General features: G+C 38.5%; 1 long non-coding RNA gene across 1 annotated transcript in view; it reads right to left on the bottom strand.

Annotated features, from left to right (window-relative positions):
* Nucleotides 1-25,160, bottom strand: part of LOC113746592 (uncharacterized) — a 126,918-nt gene extending 101,758 nt beyond the window's left edge. The window contains exon 1 of the long non-coding RNA XR_003462972.1: nt 25,069-25,160. This is a non-coding gene — a long non-coding RNA (uncharacterized LOC113746592). The remainder of the gene's footprint in view (nt 1-25,068) is intronic.
* Between the last annotated feature and the right edge of the window lie 720 nt (nt 25,161-25,880).

The following is a 25,880-nucleotide window of genomic DNA, read 5'->3' on the forward strand; positions in this document are numbered from 1 at the left end:
AGGTAAAGACGGAGGACAGAGGAGATGGATTTGCCTGCTGCAAAAATCTAAGCTGGTCTGCTTCAAGGACTCGGTGGGGGACTGAGCTTAAAAAGAGAGAAAAAGGGAAGAGAGGGAAAGAAAAAAGAATTGTCGATAAACAACTGGTGGGAGATGATGGAGGAGGAGCTGAATGGAAGAGAATCATGCCTGCTTATGAATAAAGAATACTGTTGAGAATATGTGTGGAACAGCACGTATAAATGAAATTCAGTCTGAGTAGCATCTTTTAAGACGTGTGTGAGTGTTCACTCCAACGGCCATATGATCAATAAAAATACATTTTCTTCTTTCCTGTCCGTATCAATGCATGTGTATATGATCTTAAATGTCATTAGGGGCTACAAGGTAACTCCCATTCCATGAACCCACTCCTGACCAATCTGCTGCTCCTGATCTAACAACACCTGTGAGAGAGGTGTGAAGCTAACAGTCCTCTACAGCTCCAAAGTTTGTATGCAGGTCCACGTTTGAGTAATCCAATTCAGTGTAAGCAATTTGATCAAATTCATTGAGTATCTATACCCCACTCAGAAACACAGTAAATATAATAAATAATAATTGTTGTTTAAATGTTACCAGCTGGAACTACAGTGTGTTGAATTGCAGTGTGTTTTATCACACAGTCTGTTTATAACTATTACTAGGGGTTTCCATGACTTCTTAACATCAATTTCAAGGAAATTTCCAGGCACAGTTATTTCAAATTCAAGGAGCCACTTAGGCATAGCTAGAAACGAGGATTAATGTTTATTACTGTTAAAACAATGAGCATCTACAGAATCTCACAGACAGGGCAGACAGCAGAGTGGAATGTCATATAATTAAAAAAATTAACAAATCAATGAATATGAATTGTCCATTTGTCTAAGTCCATTTATGTCTTATGACTTTCAACAACATTCAAGGCCTTTTTCCCTTCAAATTTGCAGACTTTCAAGAATTTTAAGGACCCATGCTAACCGTGAATAATTTTTAAAAACACGTCGGTTCTGGACTGATAAAACGTCATTGTACATCGTTTACTGTCACAGGCCACAACGATGATTCATGTTTCCTCTGATTTAAAGAAAATAAATATTGTTTCATTATCTTAAGATGAACATGACAGACAGACAGTTTTCTCTCTAATCATGCTCACATTGTTCTGAAGTGGAGGCTGCTGGTTGTGAAATGTAAACACATAGTCTCATAACTTCATCAAATCTGTTTTGTTAGAGTAATATAGAGGCCGTCTGGACTTAAGTGAGTAGTCAGCTGTTTGGTAGGCAGATTTTAGAAGGTGCTGAGAGAAAAGATGACGTCTAAATCACTCACTTTATCTCTTTACCCAAAATCACAAAGGGTGATTCAGAGTCAGAGAAGCCTGAATGTACCATGGATGGAGAAGTCTGTTGTTTTGAGCAATCCTTCTCAACATGTTAGAATGTGTGAAGGACAACAATGTGCTCGGGAAGCTGAGGTTTCACTAAAATGCCCCCCCACTAACCATGTTAGAAGTCCTATACTGTGTGATGGTTATGTTATTCTGTTAGCAGACAATCACAAAAAATATGATGGTTTCATTAAAATATGATGAAATGTTTGGCCGTGAACATTTGCAGCTCCTTCATTTGATCATGATCGTTCATACGTCTTCACTGAATCAGGTAGAAAAATCATTTAAAACGCCACTCTGTGAGTAATGGCATGTAGATGGTATGTGTAAGACACATGCTTGGAGGAGGACAACGGCTCAGAACATTGAATGTACACCGAAGAATTAACATCTGCACATCATTCCCTCAAATCCTTCTTCCTTTTTCACAAATATGGACATCATTGAATTGAGACTGAATGAAGAAAGGAAAGATGGTGTAGGGACAGTACAGAAAGAAGAGGAAGAAAAAGAAGAAAAAGAGAGATAATGAATGTCCCTGTAACTAAAAATAAAAAAAATTATGAGAATAAAAGAGCAGAGAAAAAAGAGAGGCCAGACAGGAACTAAAGAAAAGTTTTACAACAGCAATAATATAAATCTATCCAATTTACTTTGTCTGTGTGCATCTGTGTCTGTTTGTGAGTGTGTGAGTGAGGGTGGGCAGCCAGGGTCCACTAAAAAGGACCTGTGTGGCACATAACCAGGCGTGGACCCACAATATTACCACAGGGATACGTCTGTGTGTGTCTCTCTCTCTCTCTCTCACACACACACACACACACACACACACACACACACACACACACACACACACACACACACACACACACACACACACACACACACACACACACACGTAAAGGGGACAGGGACAGTATAGCAGGCCTTTAATGAGAAGTCTGATGTTCTCTTAGTGGCCTATTCCTTGAGTCACAGCTTCATTTAGAGGTAGGTGTGTGTGTGTGTGTGTGTGTGTGTGTGTGTGTGTGTGTGAGGAAGACAGAATTTTTTTATGGTTTATTCCCACTAGGGAGACATGCATGTGGTGGCCAGAGCCAATTGGACATGCCTGAAAGATTTCTTTTGGAGAGGAAAATAGGGAGAGAAGGAAAGAGAGGAAAGAGAAAGACAGGGGAAAAAAAGAGTTATCTGTGGACTGGGTGAGAGACAAAGACCAAGAAAGAGAGGGAGAGAGAGAAACCCTGTAATCTTATTCATTATGTATTCTCATGGTGAAAAGAGGATGGGATGACCATGGTGGAGGATACATCTTTGTAATAGGGGCCGTCATTATTTTAAGAAATAATTATCAAAGCCATTCTCCCTTTGAAATAATAAAAACCCTTCTCTGTCTCTGTAGATGTGTGCAGAAATAGAAGGCAGACATGTCACCACTCCGGCAGTGAATTTTAACCCGGCAATAAGAAAGCCCAGAAAATCCTCAGAAGAAAAGAAACAATGGGGCAACGTCTGCCACATTCCACATGAACTAAACCTGGATACAGTCATACAGTGGATAATATTGTTCACTGTACTGCACATAGTTCCATAGCTACCTGTTATATAGATGCAAATTCACAGGACTGCTCTTCTAATTGTGCAAAGTCCAAATAAAAGAAATAAACTAATTCTAATTCATAAATTAACTGCAAAACTATGATCACAGCATCTTTCAAATTATTTTGATGGCATGAGATTTTGATTATAGAAAAAATAGATAAGCCCAGTGAAAATGATGCAACATACATAAGCACTTTGTCCATTTAACCACAAAAGATCAATTATTCCTTGAATATACTGTAAATGCTCTGTGAGGTTGTACTGTGCATTGTGTGCTACCAGTCTTCACAAAAGCTGATTACACTTCATCACGAGGAGAACTTGAATGTCTGATCTCTGGATCAGCTTTGGAATGCTTTATCTTGTATCTGTCAGAGACGACCTTCTCATTTACACTTCATAATTAGGCCTCATCAACTGAATCTCTGCTTTTGGTGTTCCCCAAGGTTCTGTTCTGGGCCCACTACTGTTTGAACTATACATGCTTCCTCGCAGAAAGTTAAAAAATAATTTTTGCCTCGTTTTGGCCTGCTAGCTAACATTAGCAATGTTAGCTTTATGCCATTGTTTGTGTACTTCTGGGTGGTGGTTTTTCAAATGAAATTTCACACTTGTGGTGTTGAATGACTTGACGAGGCATCCTCCTCACATTACCTCAACTTTGCAACTGTTGCATACTGCTTTTCGAGTATCTTCTTTTGTCACCATGAAAAACGACCACACCGCTGACACTTTTTTTCTCCTCTTCAGTTTAACACCCCACAACCCTGTGCTGCGTTTGCGTCCCTGACACTGTCACGTGATGAACCAAAGCTGTAGAAAGTAATATCAAACACGTCATTACATCTAAAGTTTAATAGTGTGCTGTATAATGGAAAGTCAAAATTTAAGTACAGAGTAACTGTACAAAATGGCTTCCCTCAAAATATACTGAACTGTCCCTACAAACACAGACACACACAGAGAAAAGCAGCAGAGTGTTTGGTAGGTGAGACAAACCTGAGGCCCCTCTGGTTGTTGGACAGTGTGCCTAACACCAGAACCAGAGACACTCACTTGGCTGAGGGACGGCTGCCAAATCAAGGTTTGGACTTGCAGCAGTGGTTTATTTCATGTTTTATTCCAACTTGTTTTGGTTTGACTCTGTGAGGTGTTTTCTAACCTGCAGTATTTCTCTCTCTTTCACCATGTTCTGGTGATTTTTTCCCCCAGCCAAACTTTGATTTTACAAATGTCTGGTGTAAGCCTGCACAGGTTTGACAGGGGAATAGTTTGGCTGGCAGCTGTGCTGAGTGCAATTTCTGTAAATTTAACAAGAAATACTTAGAATATGAAGAGACAAAACTGCTCATAAATAGCTGCTCTGAAGCAATGTTTATCTTGAACTTCCTCTCTCTCTCCTCCTGACTTTTTGTCCCTTTTTCTCCATCGTATTCTTCCAAAGAACTCTCCTCTTTCCTCCCCACCATTCACCTCATGCTCTCCTCTGTTTCCACTCGTCTGTCAGTGCTTCCTCCTCCCGCACACTTTCCCTCCCTTCATCTCTGTATGCGTCACTGTCTCCCATCACCCCCTGAATCTGTCCCTCTCCCTCCCTCCTACCTCACATAGCCTTCTTCACAGATCAAACCCCCTCCCTTCCATGTTCTGAACAAATCAGGAGATGATCTGAAACACAGATTCCCCAGAAACTCCCAGATTCTCCCAGCATGCCATGGCTGAGGCCATGATGCAATGTTGAATAGCAGAGCAGAAATCAGAAGGACGCCAGCGATCATAATGAAAGATGGATCAAACAATTTCTCTTTCCATGTTCATCCAGTTAATATAGACACAACCTGTGTTCTGCCAGCTTGTCTTAAAGAAGATTAGCTTAGTGAAAGTTAGCTGGCATCCAGCTTTGGATCTGCTTAATAGATCGACATAAAATAAAAATGTATGCATGGAAATTACACATAAACAAGTATCAATCAGACTTTATTTTAGTGACTGTTCCACCTATTAATAATTGCCAATCATTCAAAGCTCATTTGAAATCTCCTCTATCTATCAAATGCAATATACCCCACACCTATTTTGTCTTATCCTATGTATACATTACCCACAGGCTGAGAAAAGAGGTTCTAACTAAACTGCTATGTTTGGATGACAGCAGCACCTCCAACACAAAGAAGAATTTTGAATTTGAATTCTGGTAAAAACAAAAATATATTTCTGGGTACACAGGGCTGTTTTATTCACACAACACCTCTGTATGTGCATTGTCACTGCCAAACAATGTCAATATAAACTGTCAATATAAACCAATGTCAATATAAACTAAAAAACTTGTATGACAGTTACCTGTCATGTTGGCAAGTTTTAGTGTAGCAACACTTCATGAAAAGCAGGAATATCATAACTGACACAAAGGAGATGGACACGTAGAAGGAAAGAACTGCATTCAAGTTAGTGTTGTTGCCCTTTTGCCCTCAAAGTCAGCAGTAACATCTAATCTAGCATGCATGGAATACATTTGTCCTGAGGCACTGATGTGCACAGATAGTTCTGAATTAAGTTCAAAGATTCCTGATGTGCTACTGGTGTGGCAGGATGACCAAAAACCAGGGAACACTAATGCAATAATGGATCTTCTTTTTTTTTTTTTTAGTGGGTTGTCCACTAATCAGATGATCGGCGGTTCGATCCCCGGCTCCTCCAGTCTGCATGTCGAAGTATCTTGGCCAAGATACTGAACCCCAAATTGCTCCTGAAGGCTGCACCATCGGTGTGTGAATGTGTATGAATGGTTAGCTCCTCAAACTGATGGGCAGTTGGCTCCTTGTATGGCAGCCAATGCCATCAGTGTATGAATGTGTGTGAATGGGTGAATGAGATATGTAGTGTTAAAGCGCCTTGAGTGGTCGGAAGACTAGAAAGGAGATATATAAGTACAGCCCATTTACCATTTATTCATGTTCATGTTGGGTGAAAGTAAAACTCACATCATTCTAAAGTCAGGTAGAAACCTTAAACAGAAGCTCTCCCCAGTTTCTATTGGCAGTTCATCTGATTCCATGTGTCATTTCAGGGTTTGACTGGGTTCTATCTATACGTCTCCTTATTTATGTGCACCCTGTTAAGTTATATAAGGAAATATATACATAGAAAAGATAAAATATATATAAACATATATATATATATATATATAAATAAAAAATCTAATATGCAGTGAATTGATCTCAACTACAGCCTAAAGGTTTAAGACCTTCTGCAGCCAAGTGAAAATGAATATGAAATTATCGTGTTCATGTTTCAAAATCAAACTGACTCAGTCCTTGCACTCGAATGTTTGGTTTCCTTTCCCTCTTTTTGAGAGTGTTCATAACAAGATCAAACACTAAGTGTGCTTCATTCTCTGTCACAGGATCCCTGTTAATTCCTGCTGAAGTTAAAATCCTGTCATTTGAAAAGTACTTTGTGGAGCACTGCATGGTCCTGCCCTGACATGCATTTTGCTCTGCCAGAAAGCAGAGCACCTCCAGAACTGGGCTTTTGTCTGTCCTTCCATTAAACAGTCATATGGCGACAGAGCTCTGTCTCTCGTCCTCCTCAGTCCATCAGTGACATTAAGAACAATCAAAAACACAGTTTGGCTGGTTGGCTTTGTGGCTGTGCCTGTATGACCTCTTGTTTTAATTGTGTGAAAAGCTGTCAGGGACTGTGTGTGTGGTCATTTCCTCAACTGTGTTGCATTCAAAGCAATATTAAAAAGGTCAGATGAAAGTTTGAAATAATTAAGCGTGGTACAAACTGCGTTAACATTCTGCAAACGGCAAAGAAAACGAAAAGAAACTTGAATTCAGAAAATAAAATGTATCCATATGTCAACTGGTCCATGTACAAAAGACAAGAAAACAACAACCTGTCTTTTTGCTACCTTTTCTTTTCCTCCAATGTGAGCAAAGCCTCCCTGTAGACCATTAAAGAATTTAAACGTGCACACAAAATTAAGATCCTAATTTGGGATTAGACGACACACTGCCCCCCATTTATCTGGAAGTGGTATGTAAATGTGGCTGCTGTCTGAGAAGTTTTGGAGCTTCTTCTTTCAAAGTATAACAAATACATTTTTGGTGATTTGTCAACCCTGGTGCCCGATAAGACGTTACATTCTTAATTAAAAGGGGATATACCGGAACAATCTGTGAAATGTTTTCCATTTAAAGCCTGGCAAAATTTTGATTAAGTCCAGGCGATGGTTCTTGATTTTCTAACGGAGCAGTAAATGACATCCTAAGTGGAGAAAGTGTGACCTCACTGACGGGAAAAGACCTTCATGGGTTTGCAGTGTGTCTCTTGTTAAGGCAGAGCTAAAGGTGAAGACAAAGCCACTAAGGCCAAAATGAACATTCTTTACATACAGGAGGAACCTACACAGACAGACTATACATTCCAGATGTAACAATGTGTGTGTGTTTGACAAATAGTCTCATAAGACAGATTCATAATGTGCAGAGTACACCAATAGTGATGTATCTTTGTTTAGAATATAGCCTGTCACCTCCATCTAAATGATAATAAATAAAGTGTTCTCTCTATGTCTGACTATATATAGTATAATAATACTAAAGGTATTTGTTATTGTGCCATTCCGGTCTTGAAAGGTACTGCAGTAAATAGATGAACTCACTCACTTGTATTTTCCATCGTCTGATGTCTGACCACAGAACCTCAAGTGCTGCTCCTGTTAGATTCTTTCTCACAATTTGTTTTAGTCATGGCTGACATTGTTGTGAAGGAAAGATAGCCACAGGTAGTCTTAAACATTCTGATCAAATCTCACAGAGAGTTTGCTGAATCAGAAAATAAACACAGTGTTCCTACACGAGGCTCACTGTAACATAAGATATTCATGGTGGAAATTCATGGTTGATAATAAATGATTCACAAGTAAGAAATCTATAGAAAAAGGCATGAAGTCATGCTGGTGTCGAAGAGTCTGACAGCTGTTGGAATGAAGGAACTGTGGTAGATCTTCTTCTACATGGTGGGAGTAGCAGTAGTGAGTCAAATGCACAAGTGTCAAACACACTTTGATCCAACATTACATAGAAACAGAGTGAGAGAGAGACAAAGAAAGACAGACAGAGAGAGAGACAGAGAGAGCGAGAGACAAAGAAAGACAGAGAGACAGAGAGAGACAGACAGAGAGAGAGACAAAGAAAGACAGAGAGACAGAGAGAGACAGACAGAGAGTGAGAGAGACAGGCAGATACAAAGAAAGATAGAGTGAGACAGAGAGACAGAGAGAGACAAAGAAAGATAGAGAGTGAGACAGAGAGACAGAGAGACAAAGAAAGATAGAGTGAGACAGAGAGACAGAGAGAGACAAAAAAAGACAGACAGAGTGAGAGAGACAGACAGACAGACAGACAGACAGACAAAGAATGCACAATGCACTCTGCCTTCTCATCTCCATCTGAATTTATTTAAATATTTGTATTTATTTGTATTTTATCTTGTATTAATACATTGTTATAGTTTCTTTAGATATGTTACACACAGAGACACAGAAATAGTTTACATGCATGCACACACACACAATGTTTCCATTTCTAGTTATTTTTTAAAGTTATAGCATTTATTTATTATACCTAATGAACTGCACTTTATTTATTTTTATTCTCATTAATCAATTGTATTATTTATAATGCTTTGGCAATTTTGTGTGCTTTACTTTCAAGCCAATAAAGCACGACTGAATTCAACTGAGAGAATATGCACTAATAAGCATGCAGAGGGGGCAAGCGAGGGATTGTTGTGGGATAAAGAGTGAGTAAGGGAGAGTGAGAGAAAGTGTGTGTGTCCATTCCTAATGGATGGTTCTGCTTTGCGTGTGGTTGAATGTGTGTTTGTGTCTCAGTGTTTCTCTCTCCCTTTTAGAAGCACACTAATCCTGTTATACAGCAACTGGTCTGTGTGTGTGTGTGTGTGTGTGTGTGTGTGTGCGTGTGTGTTATAATGACAAACTTTATGCTAAACTTTATCATCTCCCTTCTTACTCTTTCTTCTCTTTCCTCACATATTTGACTTCATCTGATCTTTTTCTTCCTGTCCATTCTCCCTCCCTCCTATTTTCTCTCCTCTCCTCTCAGTTGTGATATTATTTTTTTCATTTATTCCATTGTGGTTCTTGGAATATCACTTTTCCAGCTTCTCAGACAGATGATATGATTTAAGGTATTTTATGGAGGCATAATTGTCTGAGTGCAGAACCTGGCTCACCTTGTCATGTTTTAACATATTTAAACTCATTCATAGAAAATTACTGACAGAGTAATTAATTCAGTAATCAGCAGGAAGTGTTCTCCCTCTGTCCCTTCAGATGGTGAGAACATGCTCACCATCACTGTTCTTTGGTCTGCAGCCAAAAAGAGGGATCTACAAAAGCTGCAGTCCAAAACAGAGCTGATGGACGAGCTCTGCCGTGTCTCATAACATGCATTAAATGAATACATTTCACATTTCACTCCAGACTCCTGTGTCACATTGTGAGGAAATGTATCCTCTCAGGTAAACTGGATTCTTTAAGACATGAACCATAAACAAGTAGAGAAGTTGGGCCGACTTGACTTTAGAATCAATCATTTTTGGAACAATGCTGTCTTAATGATGGCCATCACTCTAACCGTTGGACCAGATTTAATATTTAATATACTGTATACACGCTGCTGTGCATATTCATGGTCCCCACAGGGTGGACTCAACACATACAACATGTCCTCTGAATCCATAATCAGGGCAAATGTTTTCATTGGAATGGGCAGCCATGGCTCACATCATTGAACCCTTTCCATTTTGGACATGTCATAAGTTTTCCTTTCCCACCACCCTCTGGTCATGATGTTAACGTTGCTTGGAAAGTTGCTGAGCACATTTTTTTTCTCCAAAAGAGATAAGCCTATTTGATTTTGTCACCCCAAGGCCTTCTACTAATTACTTTTTACACTGCAGTGTTAGCCCCAGAAGGTTCTCTTTACAACCACTCTGTCAGTCTGTTGTCTAGTTGCTCAACGCTCTTGTCGGCTGGGATGAGCATTGATCCCTTAAAGGCCTCAGCAGAGATTTGGGGTTTTAGTCTGCTCTTTGTAGCAGCGGCCCTTCATACTTCTGATCGGAGACTATCTGATGAAACACTCAGAGAAATATTCTCCATGTTCTTCATCACCCTCCTTACTCTCCCTCCTTCTCTTCAATTTCGTTGTCACCCTTCACCTCTTTCTCATTAATGACCAGCCAATTAAGCTGCTCACTGCATTGTTAGTGGGGCGTTCAATAACACACAAGGGTCAACTGCACTTGAAAAACATTATGCACTAATGGTAATTATACTTTTGGGAAAGTCAAAGGGTTTGCGGGTACGGCGGGTTTAAACACCAGCATGGGGTAACAGCTTTTAAATGGACCTTGTCAATGCATTCGCCTGTTATCTTTTCTCTTCCTGCCTCCCCTCCTCTTTTCTCTCCATCTTCTTTCTCTTCCTTCACCCATCTTTTCCCAGTTTTTTGGGGCTATTGATTGAGCAGGGGTTGCTGATAATGAGCCACAAGGACTAATTGGAATTGTCAGAAAGAGGGAGACAGCGGGAGGCTTTTGCATTTACAAGTGCAATAAGTCAAAAATGAGGAGAAGAGATGAAAAGAGAAAGTTACAGAAATTCCTCTGGATTTACGTGAATGATGAAGAGCTTGAAAACCTTATTTTTCTTGAAAAAGGGGAACACATTTCCCACATGAATCAATCATCAATATTCTCAGATTTCAAATCATTGACTTATTCTGGCCTGTCTGTAGAAACTTTCTCTAAACACACTGATGTGTGAAGTGATCCTCTCTACTGTACAAAACATGACTGTGTGTGTCGACTGCTGGCAGGTCTCTCCTCCTCGGAAAAAAGATCCTGTGGTCACCGTGGTGACAGAAACAGTAATACATGAAAAATCTGTTTGTTTGTTTTTAATGTAATTTTAATTTATTCTGAATGCCATTATTTCAAGTTGATTACACTGCAGCTGTTTTAACGGCTAAACACTCGAGCTTCTAGATTCTGTACAAACAAACAAGGCACGAGCGACATAAGGTGAACACACACACACACACACACACACACACACGGACTAAGTGTGGAACGTAAAAGCCATAAAAGCCAGGATCCCCTGTTCCCCCTCCTGTCTGTCTCTGTTGTTTTTTTTAAATCACTCATGAACGAGTTGGCACTGCTCCAGAGACTATCATTAAATTAAGGCGCACAATTTATTTCTTTATATATTCCAAAAAATCCACACACACACACGCACACGTTCCTATTTATCTGTGCTTTTATTCAGATTTCAAACGTGTCTTCTTTTGCACGTGTGTCCTGCCCTTAAATGTCACTTCACATTAAATCAACTGTCCTAACACTCACATGAATCACAAGGAACAGCTCTGAAGATGTATTTATGTCTGCTTTGATATCTGGACTGACTAAGGTAAAAAAGAAAGAACCTATTGAAATTATTATTATTATCATTATTATTAATAATAATAAGATTTATTACTAAATTTTCAGCCCCAGGAGCTTCTCTGAATACCCACGCTGTCATCATGTTGTCTAGTTGCCCAACGCTCTTTGACCCTTCAAGGCCACCAGCGGGGTTTTAGTCTGCTCTTTGTAGCATGTTTACATGCATGCTATTACAATTTATTTCAATTATTATCCTTAAAAAATATAAATACATATAGATAGAAATACAAATGTATTTCTTTTAAACAACAAAAAAAACACAGTTCAATCCATCAATCTCATGGTGAGTGTAACAGAGGTGTGACTGTTCAGTCGAGGTTGATCAGGCTGCGACCATTAAAATTGAGCTCAAACTTTGGCTTTATGATTTTTTCTTTTGTCACACGCCTGTCTCATAATCCAGATTTTTTTATATTAAGGTTCAAATCACACCAGACTTCTCACCTCTTCTTAGAAAGCTGATGAGCCAGGTGTAGGCTTAAACACGTCTTCTGGCCTCTGCAGTGATCAGTGATTGTGTGTGTGTGTGTGTGTGTGTGTGTGTGTGTGTGTGTGTGTGTGTGTGTGTGTGTGAGTGAGTGAGTGAGTGAGTGAGTGAGTGAGTGAGTGAGTGAGTGAGTGAGTGAGTGAGCGAGTGAGAGTGAGAGAGAGCGAGTGAGAGTGAGAGAGAGCGAGAGAGAGAGAGAGAGTCTCTTTGTCATCCACTTTGCTTTTTAGATTGCATAGCTTCATTACAGACATTAGTGCATTAACAAACAAAATCCTCTCAGTGCGCACATTAAAAACATCTCATTCCCACCTCGACGCACAATCAAGGCCATAAAACAATACGTTACAGCCCTGACTAATTACCAATGTGAAAACTTTCATAATTGAATAGCGCCCCTTACCCAATCCCGCTTGGCCAGGATGTATTAAAAGAGGCTGTTCTCAATTTGAATTTGTCAAAGCAACAAATGAGATAGTTTACATGGAGCGATTTGTCTGAAGTCAGGTAATAAGGCAGGAATCACAACCACTTTGTTGTTTGGGTGTTTGCTAAATGAAGCTCATTAGCGCTGGAGAACATCACTAAATTATACTGAACTTATGAGCAAATAAATATACATATATAAGAACACCGTGTACATGCAAACACATACATGAATGTTTATGACTGAACAATGAAGATTTCTAAATGCTGCGCTCTCAGATGTGATGTTTACAATGTCTATACTGAAATAAAGTGAAGAGAATACCAAATCATGATTCCAAAACAGGGTCTGTATTGGCCCATATATAAAAAGTAATTATAGTTACCAGTCTGTTCCAAAGGTTAAACTGAAGAAACAAACCTACTGGTTAATAATTAAAATTAAATAACTGAATCCATGGGTAATACTGCTCTAACGGCAGTTTAAAAAAACAAAAAACAAAAAAAAAAACAATGGGCTAAAAATGGCTGTAGTCTGCATATAGCTCAAGAGTTGATGCAGTTTTTGGTTCAGTGTAAAAATATTTATATAATATATACTAATATATTAGATTTTCAAGATGGAAATTGTATTTAAAACAAGCAGTGATTTTTTTTTATTCTCCAATCACTCAATTCAAAATATGCTACATTTTGTTTTTATATTTTTCAAGTATATGAATGTGAAATATGGCACATCTCCAAGCTTCTTGAACAAGTGAATAAATCTTAAAAGCATGGAGCTAAACGTCACTTAACTGAAACACAGTGTGTCAGAAAGACGTGCAAATGCAATTAAAGCAAAAGAGACTGTGACATTCACTTGACATTTACCATGGACTTATACAATGAACTGCGATTTCATTAGAACAACAACAACAGCTGTCAGTGATAGAAATCAATTTGATGTTTGTGACTCATGGGAAAGTCTCTTTTTACAAAAGTGTGTTATTGAATATTAAATTACTCTTAATGACTACAAAATACCACTTCTACTCGTTTGTTCCACTAACCTCGAGCAAGTTTCACTCACACCGGCATTTGGAGTGCATATCTGTGGGCTGATGAGATTATAGAGTGTTTATTAAAAATCAGGGTTTAGCCATGAACAATTAAAAAAATTAATATAATAAAATTAATAATGTTTCTAAAGTACAAATTTAAATTGCGCTCAAGCCAAAACAGAGTCTGGACCTGGTCTCAATCCTGATTAGACTGAAATGCCATCACAACTCTTTGACAGCTCTGTACACACATAAAATACATTAACATCTATTGAAGAACCTACCGTTATCATATAAAATAAATATATCCATTGATAATTGATATCCACTCAGATCATTATCAGTTATATTCTATTATAATTTCTGCTTCAGTTATATGACAATCAGATGTTTGATCACTTAGTTTTCTGTTGTTTTTTTGTTGTTTTTTTAGTATGAACATTTTGAAGGCTCATGAATTTAACATCTGGCCCAGGAGATCCATATTCATGCCAAACATAAGAATGTGCAATCCATTTAACTGAATCTTACAGAAAACCTTTTCCTGCTAAATGAAAGAGAACCTGATTATTATCATTACAATGTGACTGCCATGTAAATGAGCATGTTGCTTGCACAAAGTGCTTTTTGCAGCAGATTTTGTCGGCTTTAGAGCTCCTTTGTTAACTACACATTTTATGACCGGTCAAGAGAGGGACGACTCATGAAACTCAATCCAGTGCTGATCAAAAATAAATCACGCTAAAGGATTGCTCATTTTATGCCTCAGATCTTTCAGAAAAACATTTTACTGTACTTTACTTAGTTCTTACATTAGTTCTCATGAGAGAAAGTTTGTGGGCAATAAGGCATTCATTTTTTCCTGCTTGAAAATGGATCAAAACCAAACACTGCCCTGCAGTTTATCAGCCACCAGCCGGGCCGTTAGCGATCCGTGCAGCCCGGTGCGGTCTGACTGTCGGCGGGGTTATACCTTTTGAGCAAAGAGAATGAAGAAGCTTACTCAGAGATCTGCCTACTCAGGACCTGAAAACTATTCCCAAAGCAGTCAATGACAGCTATATCTTAATGTAGAAATGCACGCTTAGACATATACATTTCATTACACACGTAAACATATCAAAAATATATACATTTAATTAGTATAAAATATATTAATAAAGGATTTTTTAATCCACTGCAGAAATACAAAGAGGCATTCCTCTCATGTCTTCTTATGTCAGGTGGACATATTTTTACAGACACGGTTTCACTGAGGATGGCCAGTCAGGAGTAATAAAATAAATAAAGCCTGCATTAATAGTTTGCAGTCGTGTTAAACTGGACTGCATTATATTGAGATGTGTTACTAATATTTTGGTCATCCAAGTTACATACATGGGACAAAATATTAGAAACACATAGCAATATAATGCTCTCCTGTACAATGACTGCTCCCACTAAGAGTAAAGTACCGTCTGACAGCATCAACAAAAACTGAGACATTATCAGCTTCATAAAAGTAGAATTCATGGCAGAGTTGTTGTGTTGGATCACATTGGATTGTACAAGTGTACATTATGAAGTGGCTATGAAGTGTATCAACATACTGTATACATGCATTTAAAAAAAAAAACGAAACGAGAGGGAGCAAAGCTGCACACACCTCATCACACTGTCCACCCTCCACCGTACTATCTCTTAACGGCGCTTCAAGCAGTCAACATGGAACTTTTCCATAATGCAGATGTGTGGAAGCCAAAAGACATTACTTCAACAGATAAATGAAGCAATTAATATAAGTGTTAGTCAGAGAGGGGACAAAGAGAGGGGGAATAAAGCAAAGAAAAACATGGCAGACCTTGTAAGAATCAGTGACGGCAACTGAAAAACACACACACACACACACACACAAAGATGAAAACAGGGTAAAGCATAATACACTCAGGGAGAAGGGGATATGAAATGAAGAGTGAAGAGTAGAACGCAAAAAAGGAGGAAGGAGTAAAAGATTAAAACAAAAGGAGGCTGAGGAGGGACGAGAGGGTCTTTAATGAGGATAAGAGGGATAAAGGAAAAAAAAGAGGGGGGAAGAGAAGAGTAAGACGGCAAGAGAAAAATATGAAATGAAACAGAATGAAAAAAAAACAACAACAATAAAAAAAGAGCCAGAAAGGAATAATGTGAGAAGTGGAGGAAGGGAAACGAGAGGAAAGAGCAGGAAAGGTGTGAGAAGGGAGAGAGGACATATCCAGAGAGAACCGGAGGAGATGAACAAAAGAGGAAGTTATTACGGCTCAGCAGGAGTCAGATGAAAGAGCTCTGATGGCTGAGGCAGATGGAGCTCCTCTCCCAAATGAACAAGTCGCCCTGATGAGGAATGCAAAGTGAAATGGAATCTCTGAGCAGCAGACGCTGTACAAATCACACTGTGGCTGGACTTTTTCCTCGCTCCTCTGAAGTACCTTGTCGAGCAAATTCTCAACAAGTCCTCAACAAAACGGGTGCTTCATGAGTCTCTTCAACGAGACACACACCACTATTCCCAAAAGCTTTTCTGAATGCCACCTCTGTGGTTAAAACCAGTAGGTCATGATGCAGAGTCTTGATTGGGCTGAGACAAAGAATCCAGCCTTCACTGTTAAAGAAGTGTTGATGGACATGAAGCACAGTGTGCAGGGCTAATGCTCCACTCTGTTTGAAGCTTTTAACACAGCACAGATGTTTTTATGTTATACTTTAAATATCTAACGTCCTCAAAAAGGCAGTACACAAGTTGGTTTTTGCTCAGGAAGTAGGTTAATCATTCTTTTTGTTCTTCTACGTTAAAGGTTGCCAACATGCCCAGGAGGATATGTTTTTATGTTCTATGTTTTTAAGAACTCTGAAACAGCAGACAGACGATGAGTCCCACTTTGAGACTGTTCTACAGTTTGGTTTCAAAGCCTCTTCTTCACACAGCATAGTTGGACTCGTTGGATTTGTTTTCTCTTTTAACAATAACTAGTCTATTTATTATGGGATGAAGGTTTCTGTGGAGTGTGAAGGCCTACTGTCTGCTCACAAGTGCAGAACAGAGAGAAGACTGCAGAACAGAGAGAAGACTATGCAATACCTTAAATATGTGTGTTTACATTTGTATCCAGAGAGTACAAGTTATTATTATTATTATTATTTATATCAGACTTAACTGATGCTGTCAGGGACAGTGGCATATGTTGGATGAAAAGAGAGATCATTTTTTGAGGAACTGAAATAGAATTGATTCAAATCAGAAAGTTAATAAGGTGAGGTTTAATATTTGAAATCAGGTGTTTAAAGCTTTTTAATAATCCTGAAAAGATGGCCAGCCCAACAGCACCACTCCAAGATAAATGAACCCAAAACTATAATGATTTATTTTTAATTCTCTCAACGTTGTGCAGGAAAATACACATTTGTCATACACATCTTGTGCCGACACACACACACACACACACACACACAGTTACAATAATACGTTTGTACGTAGGATAAGTAGTGCAGCTCAGCAGTGCAAGTGTGACATTAACTATTGGCCCTGAAAACTCAAAGGAATCTTTTACACAGACTAATGGATTTTGTTTCTTGTTTCAAGAGGCATTAAAAATTTACACTTAAGTTTTTTGCATTCAATTTTGTCCGACAACTGAGAGTAAAATTGAAAACCTCTCTGTACTCCAGCCTTCAACGAGAAGACTTCCGTTTAATTGGAGGTTACTGTCTGGGCCTAACTGTTATCAGTCATGGAGCTAGGCCTTCTGAAGTTCATATTTTGTAAAAGGGCGACCTGAATGTCTTTAAGCACAGCCTCTGATAAACCATCTGGCTTTAACTAATAAAGGCAGCACTCTTTAAAATTCTGAATGATAGACTTTAATAAAAGAAGTCAATAGCTGAGCATAAAAGCGGCCTGAAGAGATAAAGAGCTGGAAAGAAAGAAAAGAACTCACCACCTCCAAACTTTGTCCTCTTCAGATGCCTGCATGTGTTTTCTTGTTTTTCTGTCAGTTTGTTGGTGACAAACCGACCTAGAATCTAATTTAATAACACCGTTCCTTCAGCTAAAGTAAATGGCAAGATCAAAGTTAAAATTACCTCAATGTTTCAGCTAATAAACAACAGTGTTTTCTCGACAGACACCAACAACAAATATTTGACCAAATGTCTGGGCAGTGGGCTTGAAACTCCACATAAGCCTTAACGCCATTACTTATTCAGGAAGTTTATTGGTGTGTTAATAATTGATCACCTAATTAAGGGGGGAAGTTGGGGAGATAAGGGGCTGAATGCCTCTTTACCAGTGGGCTTTTGGTAAGTGCATGGTTTGGTGGAGCACGACAGAGAGGCGCCAATGAGAGTAACTTCTGACCAGCACGTAAAAATTCCTTTTCGTATAAATTGACCTGAGCACGGGACACACTGAAGATAAAAAGATGCACAACAGTACCAGCTAACAGTTCTGTGCAACTTTTGTGGGAAAGTTTTTATCTCCGATCCATTAAGACTTTGTCATGTGGAGAACCACCTGTGCTGCCTTTGACTTTGTTTTCTTGGGCAGATGTTGCCGTCTCTTCTAACTTCTAATAGTTTTTCAAATGAACTGATGTACAGAATACACTTTTGTTCTGAATACAGAATACAGTTTCAGTGTTTATAGAATAACAATAACAGTTCTTACTATTTCCTTAAACACACAGCCCATTTTAGCACATCTTTCTATTAAAAAATAAATAAAACTAACAACAAATGTATCCATCCAATCCATATTGTGTGTATCAAAGTCTGATATATGTTTTTCATATATATTAAGTCTGGGGAAATCAAAAAATCCGCCTCCTTTACAGTGTACTGTGCTGTACAGTGGCATTTTCATCTGTCTTTAGTAGGAACAAATGGGCTTCAGGCAGAGTGTGATGGAAAAGGTACGGAGGTCAGAAGAATTGTTGGTTTTGGTCCTTTCACAGGATTTATTGAATAAAAATACAGAATTACACCAGAAATATATTATGAATTTGATTTTACTGTTTACAGTTATTTCCAAAAATATGATTTAACAACTACCTCAATCAATAGAGCAGGTATTTAATATGTACACAACTAACACAACTCATAGATGACTGAATGAAAACAATAAACCCATCAAAACATTTTTTGCATTCTAAATATGGTGAGGAATCAAAGTTGAAGTGATGGTTCTATAAGCACCATTTCCCTCACACTGTGTGCAGGACTCATTTTTTTAGAGTGATGATTTCACTATCAGAGCCAACGGATTCTCCTAGAGAGGCCTTTTAAGAAGGCCGTCTAATGCCAACCATTCATCATCTTGTTGGAAAACACACACCAAGCCAGCAGATAAAAGTGGCATTCATCATTCCATTTATCGTACATGAACATAAATATCAGCCATTTAGGCCACACTTTTTACCCAGCACGGCTTATAGTAGAAGCGATTTTAGAATGAGAGGCTCCAGTGAGACTGAGATCAGTGTTTTGTATCGCACCTTCTCCTGGGATGTATTAAAGATGATTCTTTTTTTGGGAGGGGGAGTATTTACCATTGTATTCACAGTTTGAAAATAGCATGTTAACACATATAAATTCCAAAAAATTTCCAAAACTTAACATTTCCTGCAGTTTATTTTCCATACATGGAAAAAATGGTGTGATTTTATTAAAGCCTAACAATTTTATCCCCATACAATATATGTGAATACAAACTGTTTAAAACACTGCGCAAAAAGCAGGAAAATATTAATAACTCTCGGCATCAGACATGAGATGAGAACAGAATGTTGTGTCATGTTCTGCATCTGTAATAATGAACAAATGTTGAATGAACACACATTAAACCACTGCTTGTATTTGCAGTCAGTCTAACTCCCTCTGTCCTCCAGTATCCACATGCACTGAGCTTGAAGAGAAGTAGGCCATCTCCCAGCCAGAGGCAGCTGAATGCAGTATTTAAAAGGCATTACTGTAGAATACAGTACTGTAATGGGCATGCTGGGATCACTGTATTTAAGTGTCACACGGCTTGCATAAGATCCCAGTTAGAGGCCCAGAGTGGTAAACTTTATGTTAACAACAAAAGATGCCAAATAGGAATGCAAAATCCCCAGCCTAGATGGAGGCTCATTACATCTGTGGCCTGCATATTGATTTAGAATTACAAACCCTCAGCAGTGGATTGAACATTCTGCAGTAAGTGAAGGAAACAATCCCACTGTGCATCTACATTACACATATAAACATAGCAGGCAGTGCTTTTCAACAATATTCATGTCATTTAGTTTGTGTTTAACCAAAGTGATGCAAAATGTTCTCAGCCTAAAAGCTTTAGAGAAAAAAGGTCTTATGAGACAATCAATATATGGACAACAGTAATGAGAAGTAAAAAAAGTCAAATATAAAAATGAGCAGAGGAGGACAAGGCTCTTGGGAAACTTGCCTCAAGTTTCAGTTTATCGTGGCAGATATGAGCCAGACGGAGAGGAGACATGGAGGTGCAAGTGAAATGAGCGTACACTCCTCCTTTAGTTTAGTTTGTTTGGCCACCCTTACTTTGTATTCATGTTGTATACATTCATGCATTTAGTCATTTATTAATAAGTGAAGAGTATTTAAATGATTCTCCAAATTAAAAATGTGACAGAAATACAACTTCATCACATGATTTTAGTTTTTTGGTATTCTCATAATGAAGGGACCGTATTTAAGTGCACACGCAGCCGCCATGACATTCTTCTTGTTGGCATTGCATTTCCATATTCATACTGTTTGTACACATTGTACATATATAATAAACAAATGTATTACTGTATACTATATTAGATGTGTGTATACAGTTTATACACACTATATTTAATTAAGTGCATCCATCGTATTCATTTATGTTCAGACATCATTGTTAAAAAAAAGCACTGGAGGATAATATTATGCAATATTTTATGTATTAAATCAAATCAAATCAAATCAATTTTATTTGTATAGCCCAAAGTCACAAAGTACATTTTCCTCAGAGGGCTTTACAATCTGTACAGGGAGTGACACCCTCTGTCCTTAGACCCTTGGTTCAAGTATAACCATAACAAATTAGACATGGCAATACTCTGACTGCTTGTGCTGAGCCCCATCAACCACATGTATATAGAACAGAACAATGGACCACAGAAAATGAAAAAAATATCTAGAATATTCATCCATGGAAAACACTGAGACTCTCTTAAATGAATCAATCAATAGAAACTGAATAGGTTAAATATCCAATATGTTTGATTAATCAATTTGATTAGAAAAGTGAATGAGCGACGGAGTGGCATGATGAAAAATATGAGCTTCTCATTGTGAGCGGCAACAGATCAATCAATACTTGTTGCAATGGTTAATAGTTTCAGTAATTGCCCAGCAGTGGCTGATGGATGATGTTTTGGAACATGGCAGCCGAATGAGAACATGAGAGAAAAATCTGAGCAATAAAGAAGAATGAACGGGCTGAGGAGACACAGTTAATGCATTCTTTGCAAATGAGTATATAGACATGCACTAAACCTTTAATAACAGTTGCTTTGTTAATTGCACTATGCTCATGTTCTACAGTTTTGCATGAACTGTATGAAGCTGAATATACTAATGACAGAAAATGTATGAAATTCTGAAATTCAACAGCATTAAAATTAAAATTGTATTAAAATTTCAGCATTTTATTTTATTTAATAAAAATAATGGTATGCTACAATGCTAATTTAGCATGTTCAAATTTTATCCTGGAATTAATGTTACAGTACAGCTGAAGCTAAATGGAATCCGCTCATATGTTTTTGAGGTTTCTTGTGGACTGCTGGTGGTGCAGAGAATTATCCTGACTTCACCCAGTTATTCGTTAGGATTCGTTGCTTAGCTTTCCTCTTCTCAGGCCCTGGACTTCAAAGTCCAGACCCGCTCACTCCTACAACAGTGATGAGAGCTGAGGATATTTTAAATCCTGCACATCCAGAGGCGATGTGTGAAGATGATCTGTCGTCTTCAAGAGAGAGAATGGAAACTGCTAGCATAAATCAAAGTTGCCACGAGGGAGCTCGACCGAATGTATCTGAATATGCATCAGCGCGTCCCACTGAGAGAAATAGCACTGCTTCTTCCTCCTCTCTCCAAAGCCTGTCAGCTAAACATCAGGTGAACTCGACATTCTTCTGTGGTATTTCGGTCAATGCTCTGATTATTAATAACAGCATAATCAGGAAACATTAGGTCAGGCAATAGGTCAGAGTTCAAATCAATAATCGTGGGTAATAGAATTCCACCTGTGCTTCCCAACAATATCTCTACCCATATTAGCTGTTGAACGGTGTATTAACATTAAAAGGTGACCTCATTAATGGTGACTTCCACCTCATGGTGTCGTGTGTTTGCACGCACTAAGACATTTTATGGGATACATACTGGTTTTTATTCATTGCCAGAAAAGGAAAATGCAAGTTTACAAGAGTAAGTCTGCTTACCCAAAATCTGCCTACATCAGCTCACTGAGTTTGGTGATCAGATCGGTGTATTCTATAATAAACATATTCATATGTGCCATTTCTAGATGCTTAAAAGGTGCCTTAAAGATAAATCAGAATATAGAAACTAGAAACCAGGGAACATTTCAGCAAATCACACTGCACTCTTTTGCATACTAATTACTTTTACAGTAGCCCAGAACGAAGGATCCAAACACCGGCCTTTAATGCTTGTCTTAAGTTTTGCGGCCACAGTTGTTTCTTCTACAGACTTAGAAGGTAGGGCAAGGCAAGTTGCAATCAGCAACTTCATCGCAAGATGCCAATCATTCCTTCACACTGGACCTGAAAGAGCTTAGACTTATTGTAGGAACCGTCGAACCATTTGCACATGGTACCATGATGTTTTCATCCAATTCTTATTAGCAATACGTTTTCTGAAGGGATAAAAAAAATAAAAAAAATGCATCCAGATAGATGGTCCAATGGACTGATTGATAGATGGGTGTGAACTTTTTGATTCCAAATGAACGCCGGGCTTACTGAGTGAAAGGTCAGGGAGAGATGAGAGATGATAATGATTTTTTAATGATGGTTCTGAAAGGCACCCCATTTGCTTCCCATGTGAAGTGCTTCAGGGGAAGGAAAGAGTTATGTAGTGAGAGAAAGCAAGCTCCAGAAGACATGAGTCTGACAAGCACAATTGTCCCACCCCTTACATTCAGCAGCTGAAAACCATGACCTTACAAGGCCTTTCCACTGTGTTCTGTTCACTTCTTAACTATAATATTGTATGATGTAATGACTTGAAGGGGGGGGGGGGGGGGGGGGGGGGGGGGGGGGGTAGTTATACAACTATTTGATGGAACATCTTTTACTTTACTTACATTTTAGTTCTAAAGTTTGAGTTAAAAGCACAGAGGTGCGCTCAGATGTAACCAACGTTAAAAAAGGTCAGTTTTCAAAGGGCTGGCTCAGTTTGAGAGACTTTTTCTCAGCAGGTTTCCTGTTCGGCAGTGGTAAAGGGAGGGAATAAATAAAATAAGGGTATTTACCGAGAGCAAGAAAGGAAGGAATCTAAATTAGCAAGAGAGAATAACAGAAGAGTCTGTAAATGAAAGATTAGCAGAGATGGTGAAGGAGGATCAGTTTTTTATAGCTAATTAGGTGTGTTCACATCAGATGTTATTAATAGCATTAAACATATTCCTGTATCTTACAAAAGGATCTGTTTTTGTGAGTATGCAATTAGTAATAGAGTGTGTACGTTGATGTTCAATTTGCTGGGCACAGATGATAAAAGTGGAATTATTCTTTTGATTATAGACACATCAGAAAAATATATTTCACACAAGATGAGATATACCCAGTTCTAATACATTTAGAGCTAATGGCTCAAATGAACAGATAGAATAGAAGTGTGCATGCAGTATATCATCAATTCACTTTACTCCTGCATGAGGTTAAGAACAAGATAAAGAAAATAAAAACCCATTAATGCACGTGACCCTCTCAAATAATGACTTAGAAAGCTTTCAGCTACCTAAAGTTGGTTAGTGTTACTTGCACTTTATCCGCTCATACGTATTAGATGATATTAGTGACATATTGACTGCCTTGCATTTGGATAAATCTCAGACACTGGAAGTTAGTAGTACAGATGGGTTGTGTATTGTCAAGAGCTTGATTACTCTATGATGAATTCAAATAATCAAATAATGGTGGCTCCTTAGAAATATCATCACACCAGTCAGTGAGGAATCGAGACAGCATCGACACAGAAATCAAGACAAAACTTTGTTCCTATGGGAAAAAATTTAAATAAAACAAAAGTAATTAAGCAATCAGCCAGCCAGCCCTGAGGTTTTGGCATTGTTCCAGGCAGAGGAAGTGACATCATGCCTAGCACTGCAATAGATATATTGAGTGCTGAATGGTATGTGGATCCTCAAACTACTTGCTTCCCTCTGAGACCAGATTGTTTGGGACTTTGTATTTGTTTAGCCCTTTAGACAATCTTTAATTGCAGAACATAAAATCAGCAATCGCATACTGCACTGGTATTGCTAAGTCAGAAGGGAAAGAAACACAAGCAGTCAGATGGACAGGCTATAAACAAACTCCTTGGAAAGTTAGTGCACTTGGAATGGCCAAATTATAACCCAAGTTCTTCAGAAAAATTACATTTTTGACCTACTGTAGTTAAGTAAAGCTTACTGAAACTGAAATTCTTCACTAACATGGACAACACAAGCATATTACGGTTTTTGTTTTGCAATCTACATTTTGATTGGTGTTCAGTATTTGAGGAAAGTTGGTAGAAGGACCGCTCACTGTGTGCTCAGAAGGATTCCCAACGCTCTTCACAAGAGTTACAAAAACTACAAACTATGAGATGAATGTTTCTTTCAAACGCTCTCTTTTCATTACATTACATTACATTACATTGCATTTAGCAGACGCTTTATCCAAAGCGACTTACAGAGGAGGACATAAGCTGAGAAAGGTGTAAAGGAGCACAGAGTAGTTGTTAGTTTTGTTAGTTTTGTTAGGCAGGGAAGCATTCTCGAAACAGAAAGGTTTTTACAAGTTTTTTAAAGGTAGAAAGGGATGTTGCTGTTCTAGTAGCCGTTGGTAGGTCATTCCACCATCTGGGGACGACCACAGAGAAGAGTTTAGAGTGACCTCGCTTTGCGAGAGGCGAGGGTACAACTAGACGGTTTGTATGAGCGGAGCGTAGCGCCCTGGTCGGGACGTGAGCCTTTAGTAAGACGCTGAGATAGGCAGGGGCAGATCCTGAGATGGTTCTGTAGGCTAGCGTCAGAGCTTTGTGTTAATCTTTTCAAATGAGCAGTTGCACAAATTTGGTCAAATGCACAAATTTGGTCAAATGTTCAAGAGAAAACCAGCTTGGGAGTTTTGTGCTCATGAATGACTGCACATTTTCCTATGTAACAGGAAAAGGTAATGTCGACATTGAGGCCAGCATTTATAAGCGCAACCATCACAGCCACTCTGTGTATGTTTGCAACTGTGCACGCATACCTTTATTCTTGTGTCTTTCTGTGAGTTCCAGCAGTGGCAGTCTTCTGGCTCTATTTCTTCACAGTGGGGAGCAGCTCTCCAACTTTTATCAGAGAAATCTGTAAAGCAAAACAAAGACAGACCTCAGCTTGACATATTTCTACCAGACTTAGCCAAACATTAACTGGCTTCCAGCTCAACAATGATAATCCCTGTGAACTGATGTATCATGCAGAAATTTAGAACACAAATGGCGATGTCTTAGACAGGGACAGTAACAGCAAATATAGATAACACGCAGTGCTCAAGCTGATATTTTCTTAGGTTCTCTTTCTTAGTGTGTTGCATAACTCTTGCTGTAGCTTAACATAACCAATACATAATTATGACAGAATTGGAAATGCTGACATATTTGTCATTGATCAAGCCTCACTGGAACTGGACTAGAGTAAATATCACGGGGTTAATCAAATCAAAGGGGTCAATCATCCTGGGCACATGCTTAAAGTATGTTTAGCAAAATTCATGACATGACATTCTGACTGGTTATGAGATATCATGTGTCTAACAGACACTTTGATGAAGGAAGGACTAAAGAAAAACTCAGAGTCCAAATCAGAGACAGTCTTTAATTTCATGACATGCTCATTAAATTTCGATATGTCCAATGTACAAATGGACCTTTAGACACTCAAGAATTAGTCAGGGTTCAAATCAGAACCATGAATTGCAGTATTTCACAGCATCCTGGAAGGAAGTGTTGAGCAGACAAAGCAAGTAGACAAATCAACAGAAACATTTAGGTGACACAAAAATGTAAAACCAAATACTGG

This window comes from Larimichthys crocea, chromosome X, assembly GCF_000972845.2.
Source record: "Larimichthys crocea isolate SSNF chromosome X, L_crocea_2.0, whole genome shotgun sequence".
Lineage (NCBI taxonomy): Eukaryota > Metazoa > Chordata > Actinopteri > Sciaenidae > Larimichthys > Larimichthys crocea.